At 39.4% G+C, this 21534-nt stretch overlaps 1 long non-coding RNA gene across 18 annotated transcripts in view; it reads left to right on the top strand.

Annotated features, from left to right (window-relative positions):
• LOC147917415 (uncharacterized) overlaps positions 1-21534 on the top strand; it is a 225669-nt gene that overhangs the window by 158026 nt on the left and 46109 nt on the right. For 12 of the 18 annotated variants that reach the window (XR_015549636.1, XR_015549628.1, XR_015549647.1 and 9 more), the window contains 4 exons: positions 8815-8851; positions 9073-9138; positions 12312-12354; positions 13196-13333. This is a non-coding gene — a long non-coding RNA (uncharacterized LOC147917415). The other 6 variants (XR_015549646.1, XR_015549649.1, XR_015549643.1 and 3 more) reach the window with 5 other exon arrangements.

The raw sequence follows: 21534 nt of genomic DNA, 5'->3' as shown, positions 1-21534 counted from the left end.
GAACCGCTCCTGCCCCACTCTCAGGCCCTGTACTTTCAGTGAAGCAGCTCAGCATCCCCTCAATCCGGGGGTAGACCATGTCACTTCAGGTTATTCCAATCAGTCATTTCTGTTCTTCTCATTACAGCTACTGGTCCAGAGATGGGCACTGCAAGACTTACCCAGGGTCTTCACAGCTACGCTAGATGTTTAAACTCACTTGCATACATCACCCCTGGTACTAGTCTACCCAGCAGGTTATAGGAGAGCAAATACAGTTTGTCCAATGGCTGTGGCATTAGACATTCTTTCTCTACAAGAGTCCTTGCAGCAGTCCAGCATAGCAATACAGCTCAGGTGCGAGAAAACAAGATCCATGTTGCACAGGTGAAGAAGACACGCCCTATAAGAGCCAATATCTTTTGTAACAAATCCATAGGCCTAGCTTCCAGGGTCTCTGCAAGGGAAATATCAGTTATAAGAGTCACTGAACTTAGGGGGGCCCACAGCATGGCAACCTCATTAGCTGTTTAGTTGATTTATAGTTCTTCCAAGTCCTGGTACAATTTACTAATCAAGGATCATTTTTATTGTAAGAAATCTTGTCTAGCATTATAGCTGACTCTTGACTCTTATCAGATGTCTAGGAGGAGAGAGCTAGACAGTTTACCAAAGGTCAGATTCTCAGTCAGCAGGAGAAGTGGTTTTGTTAACCCTTTATCCATAGACACTAAATTCTGGGACTTCAAAAAAAGTTTCCAAGGAAGTAGGCTCTATCTTCGCCTCTAGACTTTGACCTAAAAGGATATATCTTAGGGAATTTCTGCAGCTACATTACTGCCTGAAAATGGCCACAATCCAGAAGAAACAAGAGCTTGGCAAGGGGTGAAGGAAAACCTGGTCCTGGGGGTTTATTAAGTCAGGACTAAAAGCTTTCCACACCAAGTTTTTTCAGTCATTTAAGTCAACAATTTCACTTTTGGCTCAAGCCACTCTGTGTTGGGCAAATAGCATTGAGTAGGTATTCAATAAATGATTGTTAAATAAATAAATCTACATTGCTGACCATTTCTGTTTATTTCTTTTTGAATGGCAAAATAAGGAAAGGTTTTTTTTTTTTTTTTTTTTACAAAATACTGTAAATACATTGATGCTTAATGAGTAGCAAATATGATAATTATGTTTTATCTAATCATGTACTTAGATTTAGCAGTAAAACTCAATAAAATCAAGTTGAATAAAAATCACAAGAGCTAGAAAATCTCAGCTGAATGGTGACATTAGAGCTGGGTACCCTTTGACTGATTAGACTGATTCACTCATTGATGTATTCAACAATTAGTTACTGAATATTATGTGCAGAAGAGAAAAGCCTTTTGACTTTTAGAAAGTAGAAATGACCAGGTTAAACAAACTTGACAGAACACTCATCTAAGAAGTGGGCGACCCAGTGCTTAGTCTTGATTTTGTGAAGGGTTAAATAAGGGCAGCTCTGTGTGCTCTTTAACCCCTCACAGGTTGTTGAGAGATCATACCTGCAAAGCTCCTGGCATCAGGTCTGCTGTGCTGCCCAACTCCAGGGGCGGCTTTCACACCATGTCTCTGTGCATAGCCCCTCCTGAAATTCTGTTGCATGTTGGCTCTACTGGTATCTGCTCATTAGTGTAACTGTTATTTTGAACAAGCACAAATCATGGGATAGAATCAGAAAGCAATTGTCTTAGTTGGTTTGGGCTGCTGTAACAGAATATCATAGACTGCGTGGTTTATCAACAGCAGAAACTTATTTCTTACGATAATGAAGGCAGGGAAGTATAAGATGGAGGTGTCGGCAGATTTGGAGTCTAGTGAGAGCCCGCTTCCTGGTTCAGAGATGGCTGTCTTTTCACTGTGTCCTCATATGGTGGAAGAGGCAAAGTATTTCTCTGGGGCCTCTTTTATAAGGGCACTAATCCCATTCATGAGAGCTCCACCCTCATGACCTAATCACCTCCCAAAGGCCCCACCTCCTAATACCATCACATTGGGAGATAGTTTTCAATATATGAATTCGGGCAGGGACAGAAACATTCAGTCTATAGCAGCAATTTTACTTTTGTCTTCCTTATTCCTTTAAAACTCATTCAGCGGAAGTATTTCTTTTCCTGCAGCTGTCCAAAAAGTCAGGAAGGTGCTCAACCTTTCTGGTTATTCATAAGTAATACAAGTTATACTGATCCAGAGATGAAATTGCCTAATCCCATATGATTGTCAAAACTTCAAACTTGATTTAAAGTGAAAACTTCTGTCCCTGAGCTTGAACATTCTATGGGCTGGCTGCGTGTGTTAGAAAGGGAGTGTGTTGACAGCTTCTTCTCTCTTCCCATGCCTCGTGTGTTTCCTTTTCTCTCCATGCCTGCTCACCAGGATTCCTGACTCCTCTGGGAGTAGGGTGGAGGGTGTAGTGAAGATATGAAAAAGGGCAGGGAATTCTGCCTTCAGTGGTACTACAGAACTGCCCTCATGTTCTCTGAGCTTGGTGGATGCTTGCATACGACCCTCTCTGCTTTGAGACTCCATTTTCTGGAGACCTCTTATCTAGAGTTGCCCTGACAAGGGAAGATGCCCTTTTATTGTCCCTTGTCTCTTACAGCTTCTTCTTCAGTCCCTGAGTATTCAACCCTTCACATTTAGCTACTTTCTGCTGAGGACTCCTCATCTTTCCAGCCCACCCTCTTAGACAAGACCTAAGATGACTCTACTCTTGTGTTCTCTTGCACATGGCTCCCCGAAAACCCTCTAGAATATTTTGTTCTGATGCATTCTAGGTAGACAGGATAAATCACCAAATTGCTCTCACTTTTGCTCTGCCATCAAAGTTTCTGGCCTTAGATTTTCTCAAGTGTGAGTCAGACATTAATTCAGTCTCTCTCCCTCTCTGAAATAGCAGTTATTAGGTTTTTTGAGTAGTCCTGTTGAAGCTTTTTCACTAGATATAAGGCAGGGAAATACACACCTTTCCTCAATTTTTAGGAAGGTTGGGATCCACAGCATCCAAATGTTTTTTTTCTGATAGAGTTATCTTTACTCTTGACCCTCTATGGGGGTAAGGGGTTAAGAGCTGTCCAACTGGTTTTCTAATAATTTTTTATAAAAATCAACTTTAATTAGGTATGAATTATACATGATAAAATGCACCTATTTTAAATGTCCATTTCAATGAGTTTTGACAGATGAATCCACAGATATAACTTCCATCATAATTAATATAGAGAACATTTTCATCACCCCCAGAAGTTTGCTCTTGCCCTGGTGAAATTAATTCACCTTCTCACCCCTGGACCCAGGCAACCAGGGATCTACTTTCTGTTGCTATAGCTTAGATTAGCCTTTCCTGGAATTTCCTATAATTGAAATCATACAGTATGTACTCTTTCATATCTTCTTTTGCTGAATATAACATTTTTGAGATTCAACTACATTACTTCATTCCCTTTTTTAGCTGAATAGTATTGCATGGTCTGGTTATACCACAATTTGCCTATCCATTCCTGTTTATGGCCGTGTGGGTTGTTTCCAGTTTTTGGCTACTACAAATGGAGTTGCTGTGGCACAGTCTGATGAGGTAGAGGTAGTTCTCTCTATGGGATGCGTTCTAGTTTATCTTTGCTTTAAGCTTTTATTTTGTTTAAAAACTTTGAAGTTTTTATCACAGAAGATGAATTATGACCTAATGTTTGTTATTTAAATGGCTTATTTTTTTATGCATGTGCTATCGTGTTTCACATCAAATTGCAATCCAGACAGTTATAATATGTAGTTGCCACTTTTGGAATGTTGGGCCGTTAGTTGTGAATGGGGCCTTTATAACCTTGCAGGAAAGCCCTGGAATGTGTACCTCTCTATCTTATCCCTCTATCTTTACGTGGAGATTTTGATCCAGCTCTTCACATGCCTGTAGTTAGTAAAGATGAACCATCAACACTCTAATGCATTCCAGATCATCCTCCTGGGTGTCTCCAATCTGCTCCTATGTCTGCCTGGCCATAACTCTAGGGTCTAGTTTTTGTTATTAATTCTGTTCCTGCGATTCTGGAGTTATCATTGGTATTGGTTGTCATGGTCTTATATTCTTAGTTCTCCTTCAAGGATTTGGCTTAGAACTTCCCTATATATAGTTCCCAAGGTAGTAACTGTCCCCTGGCTCAATCCAGGTTCTAAATCCTACTTTACCTCCAAAGGTCTTTCTGTTCAGATGTAGGCACTTGAAATCATATAATAAGAAAAACGGAAGGAAATGGACATATTTAGCATAATGGAGAGAAGACTAAATATAGATAAGTTTTCTGTCTTCAAATATTTGAAGGCTTGATGAGAAAGAATAAGTTGATTTTTTTTTTCTTCCCTTTGGGCGAGGGCTCCAAAGCGTAGAACTAGGACCACTGGGTAGAAGATTTGGGAATCACATTTTGTCTTGGTTGTCAGAATCAGCTAAAAATGGAATGGGCTGTGACTGAGAACTAGCAAGCTAATGTCATTGTGTGTGTTTTAAGGTTAGACACTTGATGAGGATTAGTCGAGTGGTTGGATTAAATAATCTTAAAGTTAATTCTGTTTCTGAGATTATATGAATCTATGAAACACATTTTTTTGAGAGTCTTCTTAGGGGAAACTGCTCAGGCATATTACTGGCTAATATAATACCCTTAATTCCTCAACTCTTAGGCAAGGAATGGTAGAACACTGACAGAATTTGTTTAGAGAACGAAAAAGGTGAAGAATGAGGGTATGAAAAGGGAAAGTAACAAAACACAAATAAACCTTAAGATTAAAAGTGGCTAGAAGTGGATGATTTCTCACCTGAGAGTGATGAGGAGGGCAGGTCAAAAAACAACCAAATAAACACACAAGCTTTAGAAGAAAAATGTTGCCATGAGTAGATTGTGGGACAGGTAGGTACCCGCGGTTCTATTAATACAATCTGCTGGCTTTCACTAAAAGAGATCAGATTGGTATTACTTTCTTCTAATTTTTATTTCATTTTGGTAAACCAAGGTCCCCCTTTTCTTTAAAATGCAGAGTGGAATTTCTATTATTAGCTATCCCATAAAATTTTGATAGCAACAATGAAAAGAAATCCCATGTTTTTACCAAAAGAGCTTCAGGCTAATCAGATTCTAGGGAAATACTGTGCTAACTTTGACTTGGTAGTCAAGTCACTGAATTGCTTAAGTAGATGAAAAACAGCTTGCTTGCTTTGCTTCCCTACAGAATTCCTAGGTCAATTTTTTCTGAAGCTTCCTTAACTGATTTTATACTGTTAGAGTTACTTGACACGGAGTTGGTGTACAAATGCTTATCAGCAATATGCTTTTAAAAATCACTCTTCAGGACACATGTTGTACTTTATTAGTTTTAAAAAATCAATAGTGTATTTTCATGATTACAAGTGATGTCTATATTCTAGTTAAGCAAGTTGTACTTTCTATTCTAAATGCTGCTTTATGGGTATTTTTTTTTTTCTCCTCTTGTTTTAAAGGATAGTTTCTTCCTAACCAGCTGAGTTTGGAATTTCATGGTTTGTATGTACCTCAGCAGAATTTTGTAGGCATAGCTAATTAATAAAATTAGTGGTTGGGCTTCCTAATTCTGATATTTTACAAGAGGCTGCCTTTCATCATCAGAATATCCTCAAGCATGGCCCATAAAGAACCCTGCCAAATGATGCATTAGAGAACCAAGTAATAGCTAACAGATTAACCTTTGGACCAGAGCATCTTGTTGTGATGCCTCCTGGACTTCGTCAGTGGTGGAAAGACACATGGGGCAAGCACATTGGGACAGGGAAATTTTTTTCAGTAGAGAAAGATAGACATTCATTCTCTTGAGTGCGGGAGATAGGTGGAGGAAAGGATGAGAACTGTTCCTGGGCTTCCATCCAAAGTGCTATTGGTTGGAGCAATAGCAGTGGCACGTATGTGTTCATGGTAAACCGCAAAAAAACATATTAACTTCGTACAATCATAATGAAACCTTGGTTAATTTACATGTCAATTTGAAAAATATATTAAAGAATAAAAGCTGGTTATAAACAGGGATAAAAGTTTCTGCTAGTTGAAAAGTGTTTTTGGTGCTATCCCTACTCATTTTTCCCATAATCCCCCCGAACAAGTGGAGAGCTCTATGATATTAAGATTTCACAAGGGCAGGGGCTGTCTCATTTGCCTTTCCAGGCCCTGGGGAGGGAGACAGGGAAGGAGGGAACTTGCCTGCATAGGCTTTAAACTGAATCCTAGGCTGGTGACCAGAGAGCTCCTGCTGTGGTGGATCTAGATGGAAACAGAGGAGAAAACCCAAATTTTTACCAGGGATGGAGCTCAGGTTTGTGTTCCTGTTGGAGGTCTAGGTGGAGATAGCCGTGAGGTTGGATGAAATTACCCAGTGAAAATCAATGTTAATCGGGGACCTTATTTAGATTATATCTTCGTTCATTATCATTTAGGTTAGCTTTGATTTTTACTAGGGCAGGAATTTTATATTATATATATTATTATTCCTAATGCCCAGCACATATCTCTTGAATAGAACTTGAATATAGCCAAATGTATCTTTCTTAAGTTCCTAGATAATACTTCCATCCAGTAGGGAAAAGCTTTAATGAATTTTTGTTTTGGAGATAAAGATTGGGTTGGGCTGATACTATGCTTGTTTCAGGTGAGTGTGTGTGTGTGTATAGTACATGCATGCAAAGCAAGAAAGGAAGGAAAAAAAGAAAAGAATGTTATGTGTGTGAAAAACCATTTTCTCCTAATTTTCAGATTGATAAATATAAAAATATACTCTCTAGTCCAAAAGGTAGATTTTGGTTTTCTTGTCATTGTTTAGTTCAAAAGTCTATATTTAAAAAAAAATTAATCTTCCAATTTCTTACTCTTTGATACCTTCTGAAGCACTTATTCTTTGAACAAAATACCTTTTGAATCTTTCACTGAATGTTAATCCTTCTTAAAATTGGAATTTACTTTTTGTTGAGAGTCATTTAACTGGAATCTCTAACAAGTCATAGCTTTGATGGGTTTTAAATAGAGCAAAAATATTTCTCTGAGAAATATATTTCACATGATGAGACATTATTTCAGAAATAACTTCATGAACCTCAAATCAGATATTTTTAATTATCCGTATGCGAGATGGGATTTGTGTCTAATTTATCTGAGGATGTCTACAGAATCATTGGGGATAAAGGCCCTTTTCATTTTGACAGGTTGTTTAGGGATTCTGTCAATGCAAAGACTGCTAACATTAAGAACATTTCCCTAGAATCTATTCCTTCATAAAAGACTGTGATTTAATACCAAAAAGTGGTAGAAAGAAACTGAAATGCACAATGCTTTATCTTGTCCAACAATAGAACATATGTAAAAGATATTTCGTGTAACAAAGACCTGTTCTTCTTTGGGAAACATTTCCATCAATATGAAGTTAATTGGAGAACTGATTACCTGATATATTATCAAAAACATTATAATCTTACCAATTATCAGAAATGCAACGTGTACCAAGAGTGGCTTAGATGTCTGTGTACTAAAACCATGTTCACGTCTGTGGTGGAAGAGATATTTCAGCTTGTGCTACTATCAGCTGTGAGGCAATCCTCCCACCTCCTCCTACACTCTCCTAGCTTTTCAACTTCCCACCGGATTTAGAACTAATTCTGCCTTGTGTTGGATGAAAGAGCATAAAACCACAGGGCTCAGAGAAGGCTGCCAGAAACCCTGAGAGACTTTGACCTGTTTTTCCCCAGTAGAGAAAAGGCCACATACGGTGCTCAGAGACATTTGGTGTAAATAGTCACGACTTCTTCCTGGTTGGAGGTGAGAATCCCTGAGTCTTGTAGCAGGCTTGGCTTGGGCTGACGTCCAGGAGGAAAAGAACAGGAGAGTGGATCTGAAAACTGATTCACAGGAGATGCTAGAAAGAATGCATTTGGCTCTTGCAGCTAATGGATCTCAAGGGAGAAGATGAACAAAGTTTTGCAGAGAGGCAGCAGTTTTCGTTATTTAGTGTTGGTGGAGCATGGGAAAGTTCTAATTTACATAGTGAATACCAAGTACTGAAGAAGTGGAAGAGGTGCGGCACAGCATAGTGAGAGGAGACTTCTGTCATTCTTGCATCAGTTTGATTAGCTTTGTAATCCTGAGAAAGTATAAGCTCTGAGCCTCAACTTCCTCGTCTGTTAAATGAGTGCTGGTCTCTATCAGTGGTTGTAATATCCTACGAGTGTTTGGAAATCTGTGGGGATGTTTTTGATTGTCAAAATGATTGGGTTACAGCAACTCACATTTACTGGGTGGAAATCAGAAAGGCCTAATGTCCCCAAATGGCTAAAAGGGTCCTGCACAACAAAAAAGGTCCCTCATCCAGTGTGACTTTCGAATGTCCCAGGGGCCACTCATTTGGCAAACAAAACCTGTTTATAATTTTCTGAGCCTAGAAACTAATTCATTTTCCAGGGATAACAAAGTATTGTCTGTACGGCTTTAAGAAATATAAGTACAAAATTTAACAGACGCTATATTTTACAGGAATCAGTGTATGTATATTGGGGGAAAATTTTAGTTTGTTTTCTCTGGGGTTTTCAGAGTTGTTCACCATCCAGGAAATGACGTTTCAACCGCACGTTCCTCATGGAGTTTGAGTTGCTAATACTCTTCTGTCAGCCTGCATTTGTAGCAGTGGCAGTCATAGCGACTGATGCAGAGCTGGTGTCTGACTACTTTGTGTTTCTTAATGTAGTTGTATACATATTATTTTATTTTAAATTAAGTTCCTTGTCATTCTTCTTTTTTATTACAGTATGGAACTATACACAGATATTTGAAATTATGTACAGGTTGGTTATATTATTTTTGAATTTCAATTTCAGGATAATAAAGGGGCCATTACTAAATATTTGATATAAAAAGAGGCATTGGGTCTGATGGGGCTGAGAACCACTGGGTTAGATGATTTTCAAAATTGCTTCCATTGTTATCAACCTGTGTCGCTAAATAATCTGCCTACTGCACATGCTTTCTAATCAGTAGATGCCTAAATTTATTTGTCCTATTTTAGTGGGAAAAGATAACTTCACGGAAAGGACCAAAAGAATGATGAGGAAATGACCTGGAATAGGGTGAGGTGAGAGAGCATTAGAGAAGAGTTTAATGTCTCCTTTTCTTGTATTTCATAGATTTTGAAATTACTGTGATGTGCCTGCTACTTGTTACTAACTGCAGTTTAAGAAAAAGTAATATATGGTTTTTGAATATGATTATTCAATATATAGCTAAGAATACAAATAGTTATTTCTCAAAGTTTTTCCTTTTCTTGAGCATTTATCATCTCATTCATACACACAAGTTCACAGCCTTCTAGATGCATTACTTCTAATCTGTTAAATTGTCACTACAAGTCTTAATTATTGGAATAATTCTCTGAAACAAAATGTTAATATAAAATATTTTTAATACTAATTATTTTTTGGAATTATAAAAGAAATATCACTTTATGGATAGTTCAAATTAGAGAAAATAATACTTTCTCATACTTCATGTCTCTGTTTCAACACCATTTTCTGGGGGAGGTCTTCCTTCCCTAACAGTCCTACCTAAATTATGTCCTTCATGGCACTATTTTTTAAAACTTTTTATTTTGAACTGATTCTAGTCTTACCAAAAAGTTGCACAGATAGAACAGATTTTCTACTTCCCCTTTACCAAGCTTCTCCTAATATTAGCACTTAAGACAACCATGGTACATTAATTAAAATAAGAAATTAACATTGATATGCTACTAACTAAACTATAGATTGTACTTGGATTTCACCAGTTTTTCCACTAATGTCGTTATTATGTTCCAGTATCTAATCCAGGATCCCACATTGCATTTAGTTGTCATAATCTTTAGTTACCTTTGTTCTGTGACAATTCCTGTCTTTCTTATCTTTCATGACCTTGACATTTGAGAAGAATACTGGTCAGGTGCTTTGTAGAATGTGCCTCAGTTGGATTTCTGTGATGTTTTCTCATAAATAGATTGAGGTTATGGATACTGGGAAAGAAGGACACAGAAGTGAGATCCCCTTCTCAGTGCACCATATCAGGGGATACATACATGATATCCATGTCTTATTATTGGGGACTTAACCTTGATCACCCGATGAAGGTGCTGTCTGCCTTGATCAAAATAGTTGTCCCTTTTTCTCCATTTATTTATTCAATCATTTATTTATGTCAATTTGGACTGATGGCTACTTATTTTATTTTTTGGGTTAGAATTCCATATTATCATTATTTATATTTTTGCTTGAATTGTTCCAACTTTGGCCATTGTGAGCTTTCAGGCCAGCTCCCATGTCCTTTTGACATTCCCCCACCTGTTTTTTCCCTCTTTCCTTTAAGCATTTCCTTGTGTTCAAGCATCACGAAGATGCTCCAGGTTAATTTTGTACTTTTCCTTGCCCCAGCCATGGAATCAACCACTTCTTCAAGGAGCCCTATTTTAAAGGTGCATTTTATCTACAGAACGATCATAATTTGATGCCATTCAAGAAGCACGTATTTTTATCAATAGTCACTTTTCTTGGACTTGATAGTTTTATTTTCTGCAGTAAAAAAATGCTTGATTTCCTCTATCTTTTCAGGAAATTTATGAATTGTTAAATGACTGCCTGCCTCATTAAATATCTAATAGTTTATTCTCATCCATTACTCTCCTCCTTTTTGTAATTACTTTTGTTTCTCCATCTTTGAATTATTATTTGGAATTTATTTCACTCATTCAATGAGTACCAATGTTCTAGGTACTAGAGATAACAGAAATACCCGCCACAGAAAGGTCTCTGCTCCCATCGGACTCCCATGAAAGTAAATGGCTTTCTTAAAAAAACAAAACCAAAACCCTTTTTCTGTAAAGTGCATACATGATCATAACTTATAGCTGTCCTGAAAATATCAGAATTTGTGTATTGTGAAAGCCCCTGAAATAGACCATTGTAAAGAATCTGAAAGTTTACACCTTAAAAACAGAGCTGACATAGGAAGTGCTATTAAGTCTAAACCCTAACGTAAGCGTCACCTATTTGTAACGGAGTCTAAGACTTCCTGGCTGGCTCCCAGCGTTGCTCTGGCTGTCCACACCCAGGCTTGTCTTCCCCAGGTGTGTCTGTGAGATGCTGTCATGAACTCATAAGATTTGCCTGGAGACCTAGCTGTGCTGACTGTTAGCTGTGTGACTTGAGATCACTTAGTTTTTTTTGATTCTCTGTTTTCTTACTTCCAAATGTGAACCTAATTCACATACTAGTTATGAGGATTAATGAGGTAAAATTCATAAAGATGTTTCCTAGAGGAACAAAAATTCTTAACCTTAGTAAAATCTCTATGGGTGATATGTAAGTCTTTTAGGAAGTAGCTCTAATAGGAAAGTTGTGGGAAATAGATGGGATCTTTTGAAATTTCCCAATTCATGACATGTGGTTGTGTCCTCTATACCCAAAGCTGATCCTGAAGTGCCTTCATAACCTGATCTCTTCAGTTACACCTTTGAATGAGCTTTGTTAATAGAGCAGGAATCATGTCTTATTACTTTTTAAATAATCTTTAGTACCATTAATGTCTGACTAATGATATTTTACTAAGGAAACATTTATTGAATGAAGGCTCTTCCTTTGCAAAAAATAATTTGTTATTTCCATAACCATAGAGTGTACGTAAGAGTATACATCTATACATACGGGGAGAAGTAGGAATAAAGGGTGGCCTGTATCCCCCTCAGATTTCCGAAAGAGGGAAAAAATTAACTGTTGAAATTTGACAAACTTGTCACAAATACAGAAGATTAACAAATAAATTGTGAAACCATTTTAGTTGTGTCATGCTTATGCATCTTCTTATCGTATATAATTTTGTTTTCTGTTTTGTAGTTTTGGAGAAATTACTTATCTGTGTTTATTAAACATATTTATATTCCAGGATATAAAGTATTCAGGTTATTTAGTTTCTAAGAATATATTGATATATATTATGAATAAATTGATGTCCATTTTCACATTTTGCTAATTATCTGTGGTTTTTATAATAAATTCTAAGTTTTCTCTCATCTGAGCAATCAAATTATAGACTATGCATTGAGACAACAAATAATGATTAGCTTCTTCATTATACCACAAAAGTAGTTTGTTTTTACTCAGTGAAAAAGTCCATCATCTCCTAGTTCATATTGATTCAATAAACACATTAGAAAGACAATAAGCAAATGGGAAAGCAGTCGAAATAAAGCTATGTGATAATAATTTGCTTTTTAAATTCTAGAGTGTCGATGGCTCACAATGTGGGGAGAATTTCTGGAAAACAAGTAAGTCTATACTTTTTGAAAATCTAGCTCTGTAAATTGGAGTGTTCAGAGTGTGCTGAGGGGCTGGAGAAGGGCGGTGTTTAAATGGGGCTCTCCACTTCCATCTAGACCTCTTTCTCTGAATTTGTTTAATATTTATTTTGAATAAAGCATTCTGGGGGGAAGAGAATTTAAAGCGTTCTGTAAGTGTGCCTGTATTTAGTCAATAGGGCTTCTGAACAGAAGATATTAAAGATTTTAAAAGAACCATCCAAGAAGGCTGAAACTACACTCTACATGTCTCTTGAGAATACCTCTGCAAGATGCAAATGACATTGCAAAGGGCTATTAAGGAATTCAGTTATAAGCGTGGAAGTTCACTCTTCTCTTTGAGCGATAGTCATGCATATTGCAGTGAGTAAAATGTGGCCTCTGCTTGTTATCTATTGATGTCAAGAGCTGTGGTATCTATCAGTGATTTTTCTCATGGCCTTACATTCAATACCTTTCTCAGCCTTCAGTGTAACCCAGTGATAAAATCCAAAGATGCTCACAGTGGTGAGACAGGGCTAATGTTGTTTTGGTATAATGGGAAGCACAGAGTGTTTGGGAGCATGTTTGTGCACCAAATAACCATGTACTCTTGGGTCATTGGTTTGTAGGTCTAAAATAGTGCATTGGACCGGATGATGTCTTTGCTTTCTCCTGGTTCTAAATTTCTTCAGTTTCTAAATAAGCCAGAATGAAGTTACCAGTGGTGGGTTTTGAAGAACATAATGTAATACACGTTCACCATATCCAAACTGCCAGGCCTAATATCTACCTGTTTATTAAGGATTTCACTAATGTTTTATTTCCATAGATGATAAGCTAAAATGATTGGGTACTGATGAAGGTGAAAGGGTGTATTGGGAGATTACTGACTTCTGGACTCCCCTCCAATCCCCTAAGAGAGAAGAAAATCCAAAAGCCAACATCAAATGAGGCAAACAGCCAGTGGGTAAGAGAACCTCAAGTCTTTTTCTAGTATCCAGGTGCCAAGTGGCAGTCAAGTCCATTCCCTTGGCCAATTAGATCAAAGACACTGCCTGCATCATTCAACTTTAGGACGCCTCCTGTCAATGGCTCTCCCACTAGCTTGTTTTTGCTTCAGTTCTGATAGCTGGTCACCATCAGGCCTAGGGAGTCAACAGAAGCCTGCTGTATTGGTCTGTGGACGTTGTATTCTCTCTTTTGGTTCCCTACACCTTGCTCATTCCTTCATAAATAATCCCTTTATTAGACTTCCCTCAAATTTCCCTGTTTGAGTGTGTCATCTGTTCCTACTGATACTATTATTGGACAAAGTGAAATTGAAAAAGGATGAATGTTACTCAGAGGGTCCAGATCCTCAAGTGAAACGTTGATTTGGATAAGAATCACACCACAGGACAGAGTTAGTGGTGTTACCAGGTGTGGTAGGCTGAATAATAGACCCCAAATATGTCTGGTACTAATCCCCAGAACCTGTGAATATGGTATCTTATTAGGTAAAAGAGACTTTGCAGACGTGATTAAGTTCGTGATCTTGAGATGGGAAGAGTAGCCTGAATCATCTAGGTGGGCCCAATGTAATCACAAGTGGTCTTATAAGAGGGAAGCAGGAGGCTCAAAATTTGAAAAGAAGATGTGACGGTGGAATCGGAGGACAGTGGAAGTGATGCTGTTGCATGAAGAGAGGCGTGAGCCAAGGAATGCAGGTCAGTCTCTGGAGCGGAAAATGGATTCTCCCCTGGAGCCTACTGAAGGAGTACTGACGCACTGATTTTAGAACTTCTGACTTTCAGAACTGTAATATAAGTTTTGTGTTGTTTTAAGCCGCTAAGTTTATGGTAATTTGTTATAGCAGAATAGGAAACTAATATACCAGGGAATGGGATCAACAGTTGGTTAATTTCCATGGATTTATTCATTTCCATTTTAAAAAACTTTTGAACATATACAAAAATAGAATAGTATAATGACCTCTTCCATTGTGATTTAAAAACATCTCCTAGATCCAGCTTCTTTTCACCTGTAGTGGGTATTCATTTTATTTTTAGCTTCCCAGCATCTGAGTCTCCTTGGTATGTTTTGAGGAATTTAGCATCTGATGTATTCTTGGTGGGTGCAGAACCTACCCCCACTGAACGTCCCAGTTACTTGCCTTCCAAACATTCCTTGCTGCTGGGCTACAGGCCTAAGACCTAGACTCTGACCAGTAGATGCACTGTGCCATTCTTTAGAATCAGTACAGAAGCAAAGGGGTAGTGGTTGCAAATGGCATTCCCAGCCCCAAGTGGCCATGGAGGTGACTGCAGCAAGACTGTTTCTCAAGGCTGGCACAATACTTTACTCACTCCTCCAGTTCTGCTGGATGATGTGGGGTTTTGCTGCTGGTTGTACAATTTTGAGCCTAATTTTCCAGACTCTGAATAATTCTGACAAATTATCTTTGTCTTTAAATCAGCCAGAGTTGATTTATTGGTTTATGTTTCTTGAAACGGAGAACCTGATTAATACATGCTTTTCCGTTCTGCCCTTCTTACTGTGTCAGCCTTGAGCTCAGGCAAGATTTCCTCTTGACCTCATAATACAGGAATTACAGGCAGCCGTGATAACCCCCAGAGCGAGAAGAAATCACCTGTCCTTATGTTTCTCTCTTTAGAGTGGAGGCCCTTTTCCCTCAAGCCTCTTAGCAGGTTTTTCTCTCACCCCTCATTGACTAGAAGAGCATCTGGTGCCCATACATACACCAGTCACTAGCTGGGGGAAGGAGACCCCATCATTATCTTAGACCAATGAGAACGCTCCTGCGTGGCTCTGCGGAGGAGGGTGAATACCTGCACAAAATCAGAGCTTTGCTTAAAAAGAAGGATGGGAAATGCATGTCATGTAATAAATCAACATTGTCAGCCACAAACGAAGTTTCTGTGAAGGATAAATAAGACAATGTGTGTAAAGCTTTTCACATTGTACCTGGCATACCTGAAGCACTCAAATGGATCCCTTGGGAAGCTTTGCGGAGTACATGTAACTCAGACTTCACCACAGACCTACTGAAATAAAATATTTAGTTGCAGGCCCTAGTTATCAATATTTTTAAAACTTCCTCAGGAGATTCTCAATATATCCCTGGTGAAGAATCACCAGAGAAGAATGATTGTAGCATTTTAAGTAAGATGGAATAGTGTTTCTGGTTGGGTAGTTCCTTGGAGCAGAACAAGTGAGAGACCTATTTATGAAATATGGTTTTATATTGTAGAGGGCTGGTGACAAAGGGAATCCAGAAAAAGTGACTCTTATACCTCATCTTAGTGATGGGAGTTTTAGAGGTGTTTTATCCAGGGGGCCTTCTACCTGGGTGAAATTCGTACTGCTGTTTTCTCTTAGGTCATGGGTTAATGTTAAATGGTTGGCAAGTGAAAGACTAAATAGTAAAAGATATCCATCCTCATGAAGAGCAATTGAAACCAGAGAAAATAAAGGCTTGAGTTGCCCTTAGGCTAAGCTGGTTGCCACAACTCTGTAAAAGGTGGATTGGTTTTCTGGTTCTTCTGAGTTATTCAGCTCGGTGGTTTTTAACTTAACTGGCACCTTTTTAATTGGCTGACATTATTGTTCAGGGTTTCGCCTGGAGATCGAGAGCAGGAGACTGGTATGGAGAATTGCAGCACCACGTGGAAAAAGTGCATTTAACCTTGTTTGCTTAGGGCATGGATGACCCTGTACATCCTGCTGATCATCAAATAAGTAAAAAAGAAATGATAAAATTAGTTACACATTTAGTGAAAAACACAAGATGAAAATAGATACAATGAGAAAAGCAACCAGATCACAGGATCTCAAGTTTGAAGGTAACATGCCCACGTGAAGGGCAGCGAGTGTTCCCACAGTGGTTTGGGTAATCAGAGCCTACGCCAGGATGTGGGTTAGGGGTGAGTGGGTTAGAAGTTCATAGGAAATGGATACAGCTACCCTAAACAGTTCTATTAAGACGTTTCTTCAAGTTGAAAATGAAGAAAGAATGTGCTTATTTGAGAAGTAAGAGAAAGCTTTTCTTTTTTTAAGACGTCAGAAGCTTAAGGATGTTTCAAGGCTCCCGACAAAGATTCATTAGCGTGGTACAGGGGGCAGATACACAATATCAACGGGATGACTTATAGTATAACTTCTGGAAAGTGTTCTGGAGGAGATGTAGAGTACACGTTGGGGGATTGGTCTTGCCGGGAGGAGCAGAACTCTCTCCTCTCAGGTCGCTGTGCAGGAGCGCTCTCAGATTTTCTGTCTTATGAGGTGAAGCCGAGGGAGTGGCTATATGGCAGTGTGTGTTTTTTCTGTGAGGTAGAGCAAGGATCATTTGCTGAGACTCAAGGGAGAGGTAGGAAAACCTCTGACTTGAAGACACTGGAGAGAGTTTGCAGTATGTTTAGGATGATGAGGAAATGTTACCTAAAGAAAGGTAGTCCGATTTAAAGGCAGTGTTGAGGGCAAGGCGAGTTGATGACCACAAATTTACAGTGACATCAGTCTATCCCATAATCTGTTCTATGGTTTCCTCCAGCAACACGCATGTCCCTGAGGGCAGATAGCAAGACACGCAGGTCCCTGGGGACAGGTAGCAAGACACGCAGATTTGAGTTCATGCAGGTTTGGATTTTCACTGGGCAGGTTTGAGGAAAGAATGAAAGGTCGAGTTTGGGGTGTTGAAATGGTGGCACATGAGCAGTATAAGGAAGGGAGTGAAAGTGGAGTAGGCAGAAGGACAAGAGGAAAGAGGAAGCTCTAACGTGATTCAAGGGCAGAGGTAGCTGCACAGAGAAATGTAGAAAACTAGTTGGAGAGTGAAATACGTGAATCCACGATTTTGCAGGTGATAACCATGTTCGTGGTGTGCTTATGGGAATGAGTGGCTGAGGTGTCACTAAAAATGAGGCGGTCAAGAAACCAAGTGGTCATGGTGTTTACCTTAAAGTCTCCCAGGATAATGTGAGAATTGGGATAGAAATGAGGATTGCTAGATCAGACCTAAATGAAAACTTTGTAATAAATGAAGGGAAAGATCTAGGAGGAGGGTAGGTAACAGCAATGAGGAGGGCTGGAACATGTTATAGTCAAAAATTGTGAGTCTCGAGGCTGGCCTGGTGGCATAGTGATTAAATTTGCGTACTCTGCTCGTGCGGCCTGGGGTTCACGGTTTTGGATCCCGGGCGCGGACCTACACACTGCTCATCAAGCCACGCTGTGGTGGCATCCCACATACAAAATAGAGGAAGATGGGTTCAGATGTTAGCTCAGAGCCAATCTTCCTCACACACACAAAAAAACATTGTGAGTCTCAAAGGAGCAGGACTTTTAATAAAAGTAACAGTCTTGGGGCCGGCCCAGTGGCACAGCGGTTAAGTGTGCACTCCGCTTCGGTGGCCCAGGGTTCGCAGGTTCGGATCCCAGGTGCGCACCGACACACCACTTGTCAAGTTATGCTGTAGTGGCGTCCCATATAAAGTAGAGGAAGATGGGCATGGATGTTAGCCCAGGGCCAATCTTCCTCAGCAAAAAAGAGGAAGATTGGCATCAGATGTTAGCTCAGGGCTGATCTTCCTCACGAAAAAAAAGTAATAGTCTGGCAGCGGAAATAACGAACATGGATGATTCTGAATCACTGTTGGACTTCAAGGTACAAGGGATGTGTGAGAATAAACAGCTTCTCCTTGATGGCACTACAGGGGAAAAATACTGCTTTCGCAGAGTCAGGTTTTGGTTGAAATGAGGAGATGGCATGTCTTTTTTCCTCCTCCTCTCTATCCGCTCCCATGGTTTCAGTTATAATGTAAACGACTCCCCAAACTAGGTCTCTAGCCCAGAACTGTTCTTTGAGCTCCTTCCAGGCATGGGTAACCTACTGCTTACTGAACATCTCCATTTGATGTCCCACAGGCATCGCAAACTCGACATTTCCAAAGCTGAACTCATTCCTGGCTTTCTTTCCTTCACTGTCCCATAACTGTATGAATGTCACACTATCAGTGCAGCTGCCCACACCTGAATCCACAGCAGAACCCTTGGCATTTCCTTCATCCCTACAGCCAATCTTTCATCAAGCCTCGCCAATTCCATTTCGTGAATGTATTTCATCGCACTGCCACCACTTCTAATCCGACACAATATTTTTTCCTGAATTACTGTAGCAGCCTTCTCACTGGTCTGTACATCTAGATTTTTCTTAAGCCCATTCTCCACACTACAGCCAGAGTAATATTCCAAAAAGACAAATCTGATCATGTTACTCCGCTGATTGAAACTTTCTGTGGCTTCCCATTGTCCTTATAAACCAACGCTGCTCAATAGAAATATAATGAGAGCCACAGATGTAATTTAAAATTTCTAATGGCCACATTAAAAAAGTAAAAAGAACAGATAAAATTAATTTTAATCATATATTGTATTCAACCCAATATATCTAAAATATTACCATTTCAACATGTAATCAATATCAAAAATTGAGATATTTTGCATTCCTTTTTTTGGTACTGTCTTTGAAATCCAGAGTGTATTTTACATGTACAACTCATTTCAGTTTGGACTAACCACGCTTCAAGTGCTCGATGACCATTTGTGGCTAAAGGCCACCATATTGGATGGTGTATGTCTACACTCTTTAAACCAACATATCAACTCTTCCCTTATCTGGCTCCTCAAATGCTTGCTTAGTCACTTTTTTCTTCTCATACCCTTTGTTCCAGCTGTATCAAATTATAGGCTTTCAGAAGTCTGGGTTTGGTATCTGTGTGTCTCTGTCTGGAATATAATTCCTCTACTTTATCAAGGTATTTTAGCTTAAGTTCTCCAGAAAAGGAGCCTGAAGCAAAGGCTAACGAGCTACTCCTTTACTAGAGAGCCTAACACCAGGGAGCAGGAGTGAGGGACAGGGAGGGTGAAGCAGAGAAGGAAGGAAGGAGAGCCACACAAAGATGTGAAATGGAGTCTCCATTCAGGGAGACTGATCGATCGCTCAGCCATGCTGGATAGCCCTCTGAGAAGCTAACTCCTCCCAGGACAGTACATGGTGTTAGGGAGGAGGAAGGCTTTATCCACAATCCCTTCACTCTCACTGGTCAAAGGTTCACCCCACGTGCTATTAAATCCCCCACACTTCAGGTTGCACATATGCAGTCATCAAGCGAATTCTGAGGGATCAACAGGGAAGTCCCAGTGTGGGAGTCAACAGACATGCAGGGCTGAGGCAAGGCAGTTTGAGGTTGCCACTGCATATAGTTGGTCAGAGCCCACTAAGAGCTGGTCATCTCCATGGCAGCTGGAATATGAGTGGGTGAGGTTGAGAGCATCTGAAATGCTGCGTAAGAAGATCGGACACATTTGGTAACCTCTACCTATCCCACAGGGATCAGCTTACACACCACCTCCTTGGGAAAGCGTTCTCTGATCCTAAAACAAAATTAGATCCTTCTTATATGTTCTCATGGTCTCCTACACTTAGTTTCCTGTAATAAAACTCATCATATATTATTGTTGTAACTTGTAGTATTGATGATCTGTCTTCCCCATAAAATTTTAAGTTCTGTGAGGCCAGGTTCAGGACTATCTTTTACCAAGAGAGTTCCCCACCTCCTGCCCTACAGTGCTTTCCACAGCTCTCCCTGATGTAGTGTGGGTTCTAAATAAGTACTTATAGCATGAATGAATGAAAGTTTGAGTTAGTAAAACACAAAATCGTGTGTTTTTTCAGAGCAAGCCTCTTTAGCAGAAGGACTTTCAAAATATGAAGAGATTACTGAAGTTCAGTTTGCCTCGGTGAGGCTTTCACAGGCTGTCAGGCTGTAACCTGGAATAATGACATGGGTGGGACGCTCACTCTGACCAGGGAGGCTCTGTGTTCCCTTAGGTTCACTAGTTTGCAAATTAGATTTGTCAGGTTAGAAGTTCAAATGAAAACTCTTTTTTTACCACTGCTCTTTGGCACATTCTAATGAGATCCACAGCTCCTGGGTTGTTGGTTCAGCATTCACATCTAATCTGAAGGAAATTGAAAGCTAAAAGGAAACCTGGGCCTCCAGAACAGGTCTGTCAGGCAGAGCTCTCAGCCCTGGTCTTAAGCGGTGTCTTCAACGAGAGAAGCTCCAAGGGCTGCAGTGTCCCGGGGTAGGAAAGCTGGGTAAAGGGGATGTCCCAAAGGGAAGCAGTGTCTCCTTTCACTTTGAACTTCTGTGCCACCTTCAGTCAACTTATGTCATAGGGAAGTCGTGCTGCCTGCTAATGATATTCCCACCTTGGGACCTCATCGTTGAGTGACGTCCTTGATGCCAATTCACACATTCCAGCTAATTCCAACCCCATTAAATATTCCCTATCTTTCTTGGAACCAATTAAGCTAATGGGAGAAATAAAATAGAATTCCCCTTTACCCAAGGAGTCATTCAACCAGAATTTTTATGACAAAGAAGAGCCTGGAAACTGGGTATAATATGGAAAGCCTTTAAGTGCATATAAAAGTGATTCAGATCTGATATTGCATGAGGTGATTCACCTTACCCTGGAGAGGACTGACATGAAGAAGTCATTTGTTTAGATCGCTAGCCTTCATTTGTCCAGAAAATGTACTGCATTTTATTGTTCTTGAGATATTTTGAATCTTAATTCAAAACAACAAAAACAAATTTTAAAAAACTGACTGAAAATTATTGAAAGTAATAATTTTAAAGAAGGTACTGAACTCAAATGCTACAGAAAACTGGAAAATTGTAACGTTGGAGTCACTCCCTACCTCACGGATGAAAAAAGAGAAAACAGTAGTAATCACAAAAACAGTGTAGACCACAGGACTCGATATAAAGAAAGTTTTATCAACAAATATTACATTATTGAGTGGGAAAGCCTTTTTTTTGCTGGATCTCCAGGACTGCAAAGTCTAACTACGAAATGGTGAACAAATATGCCTCCCAGACAGATCCGCTTAGCACATGCTCAATAAATATCATTGACCGACTTATTGACCCAAAGATCTTGTTTGATCTTTGAAAGGAATAGCCTGAAATGGAAATTCCCAGATAATGAATTTCAGTTTTAGCAAGTGTTTTTATCTGGAATAGTTTTATGAGATCTTAATCAAGACAGCTTTGATAGTGAACTTCCTTTTCAGTGTGTTCTTACAGGCTATAAATAAGA

The sequence above is a fragment of the Ceratotherium simum genome, chromosome 3 (genome assembly GCF_057802395.1).
Source record: "Ceratotherium simum simum isolate JZ-2026a chromosome 3, ASM5780239v1, whole genome shotgun sequence".
Lineage (NCBI taxonomy): Eukaryota > Metazoa > Chordata > Mammalia > Perissodactyla > Rhinocerotidae > Ceratotherium > Ceratotherium simum.
The sequence above is the reverse complement of the archived record's forward strand: the minus strand, read 5'-3'. Positions and strand labels throughout refer to the sequence as shown.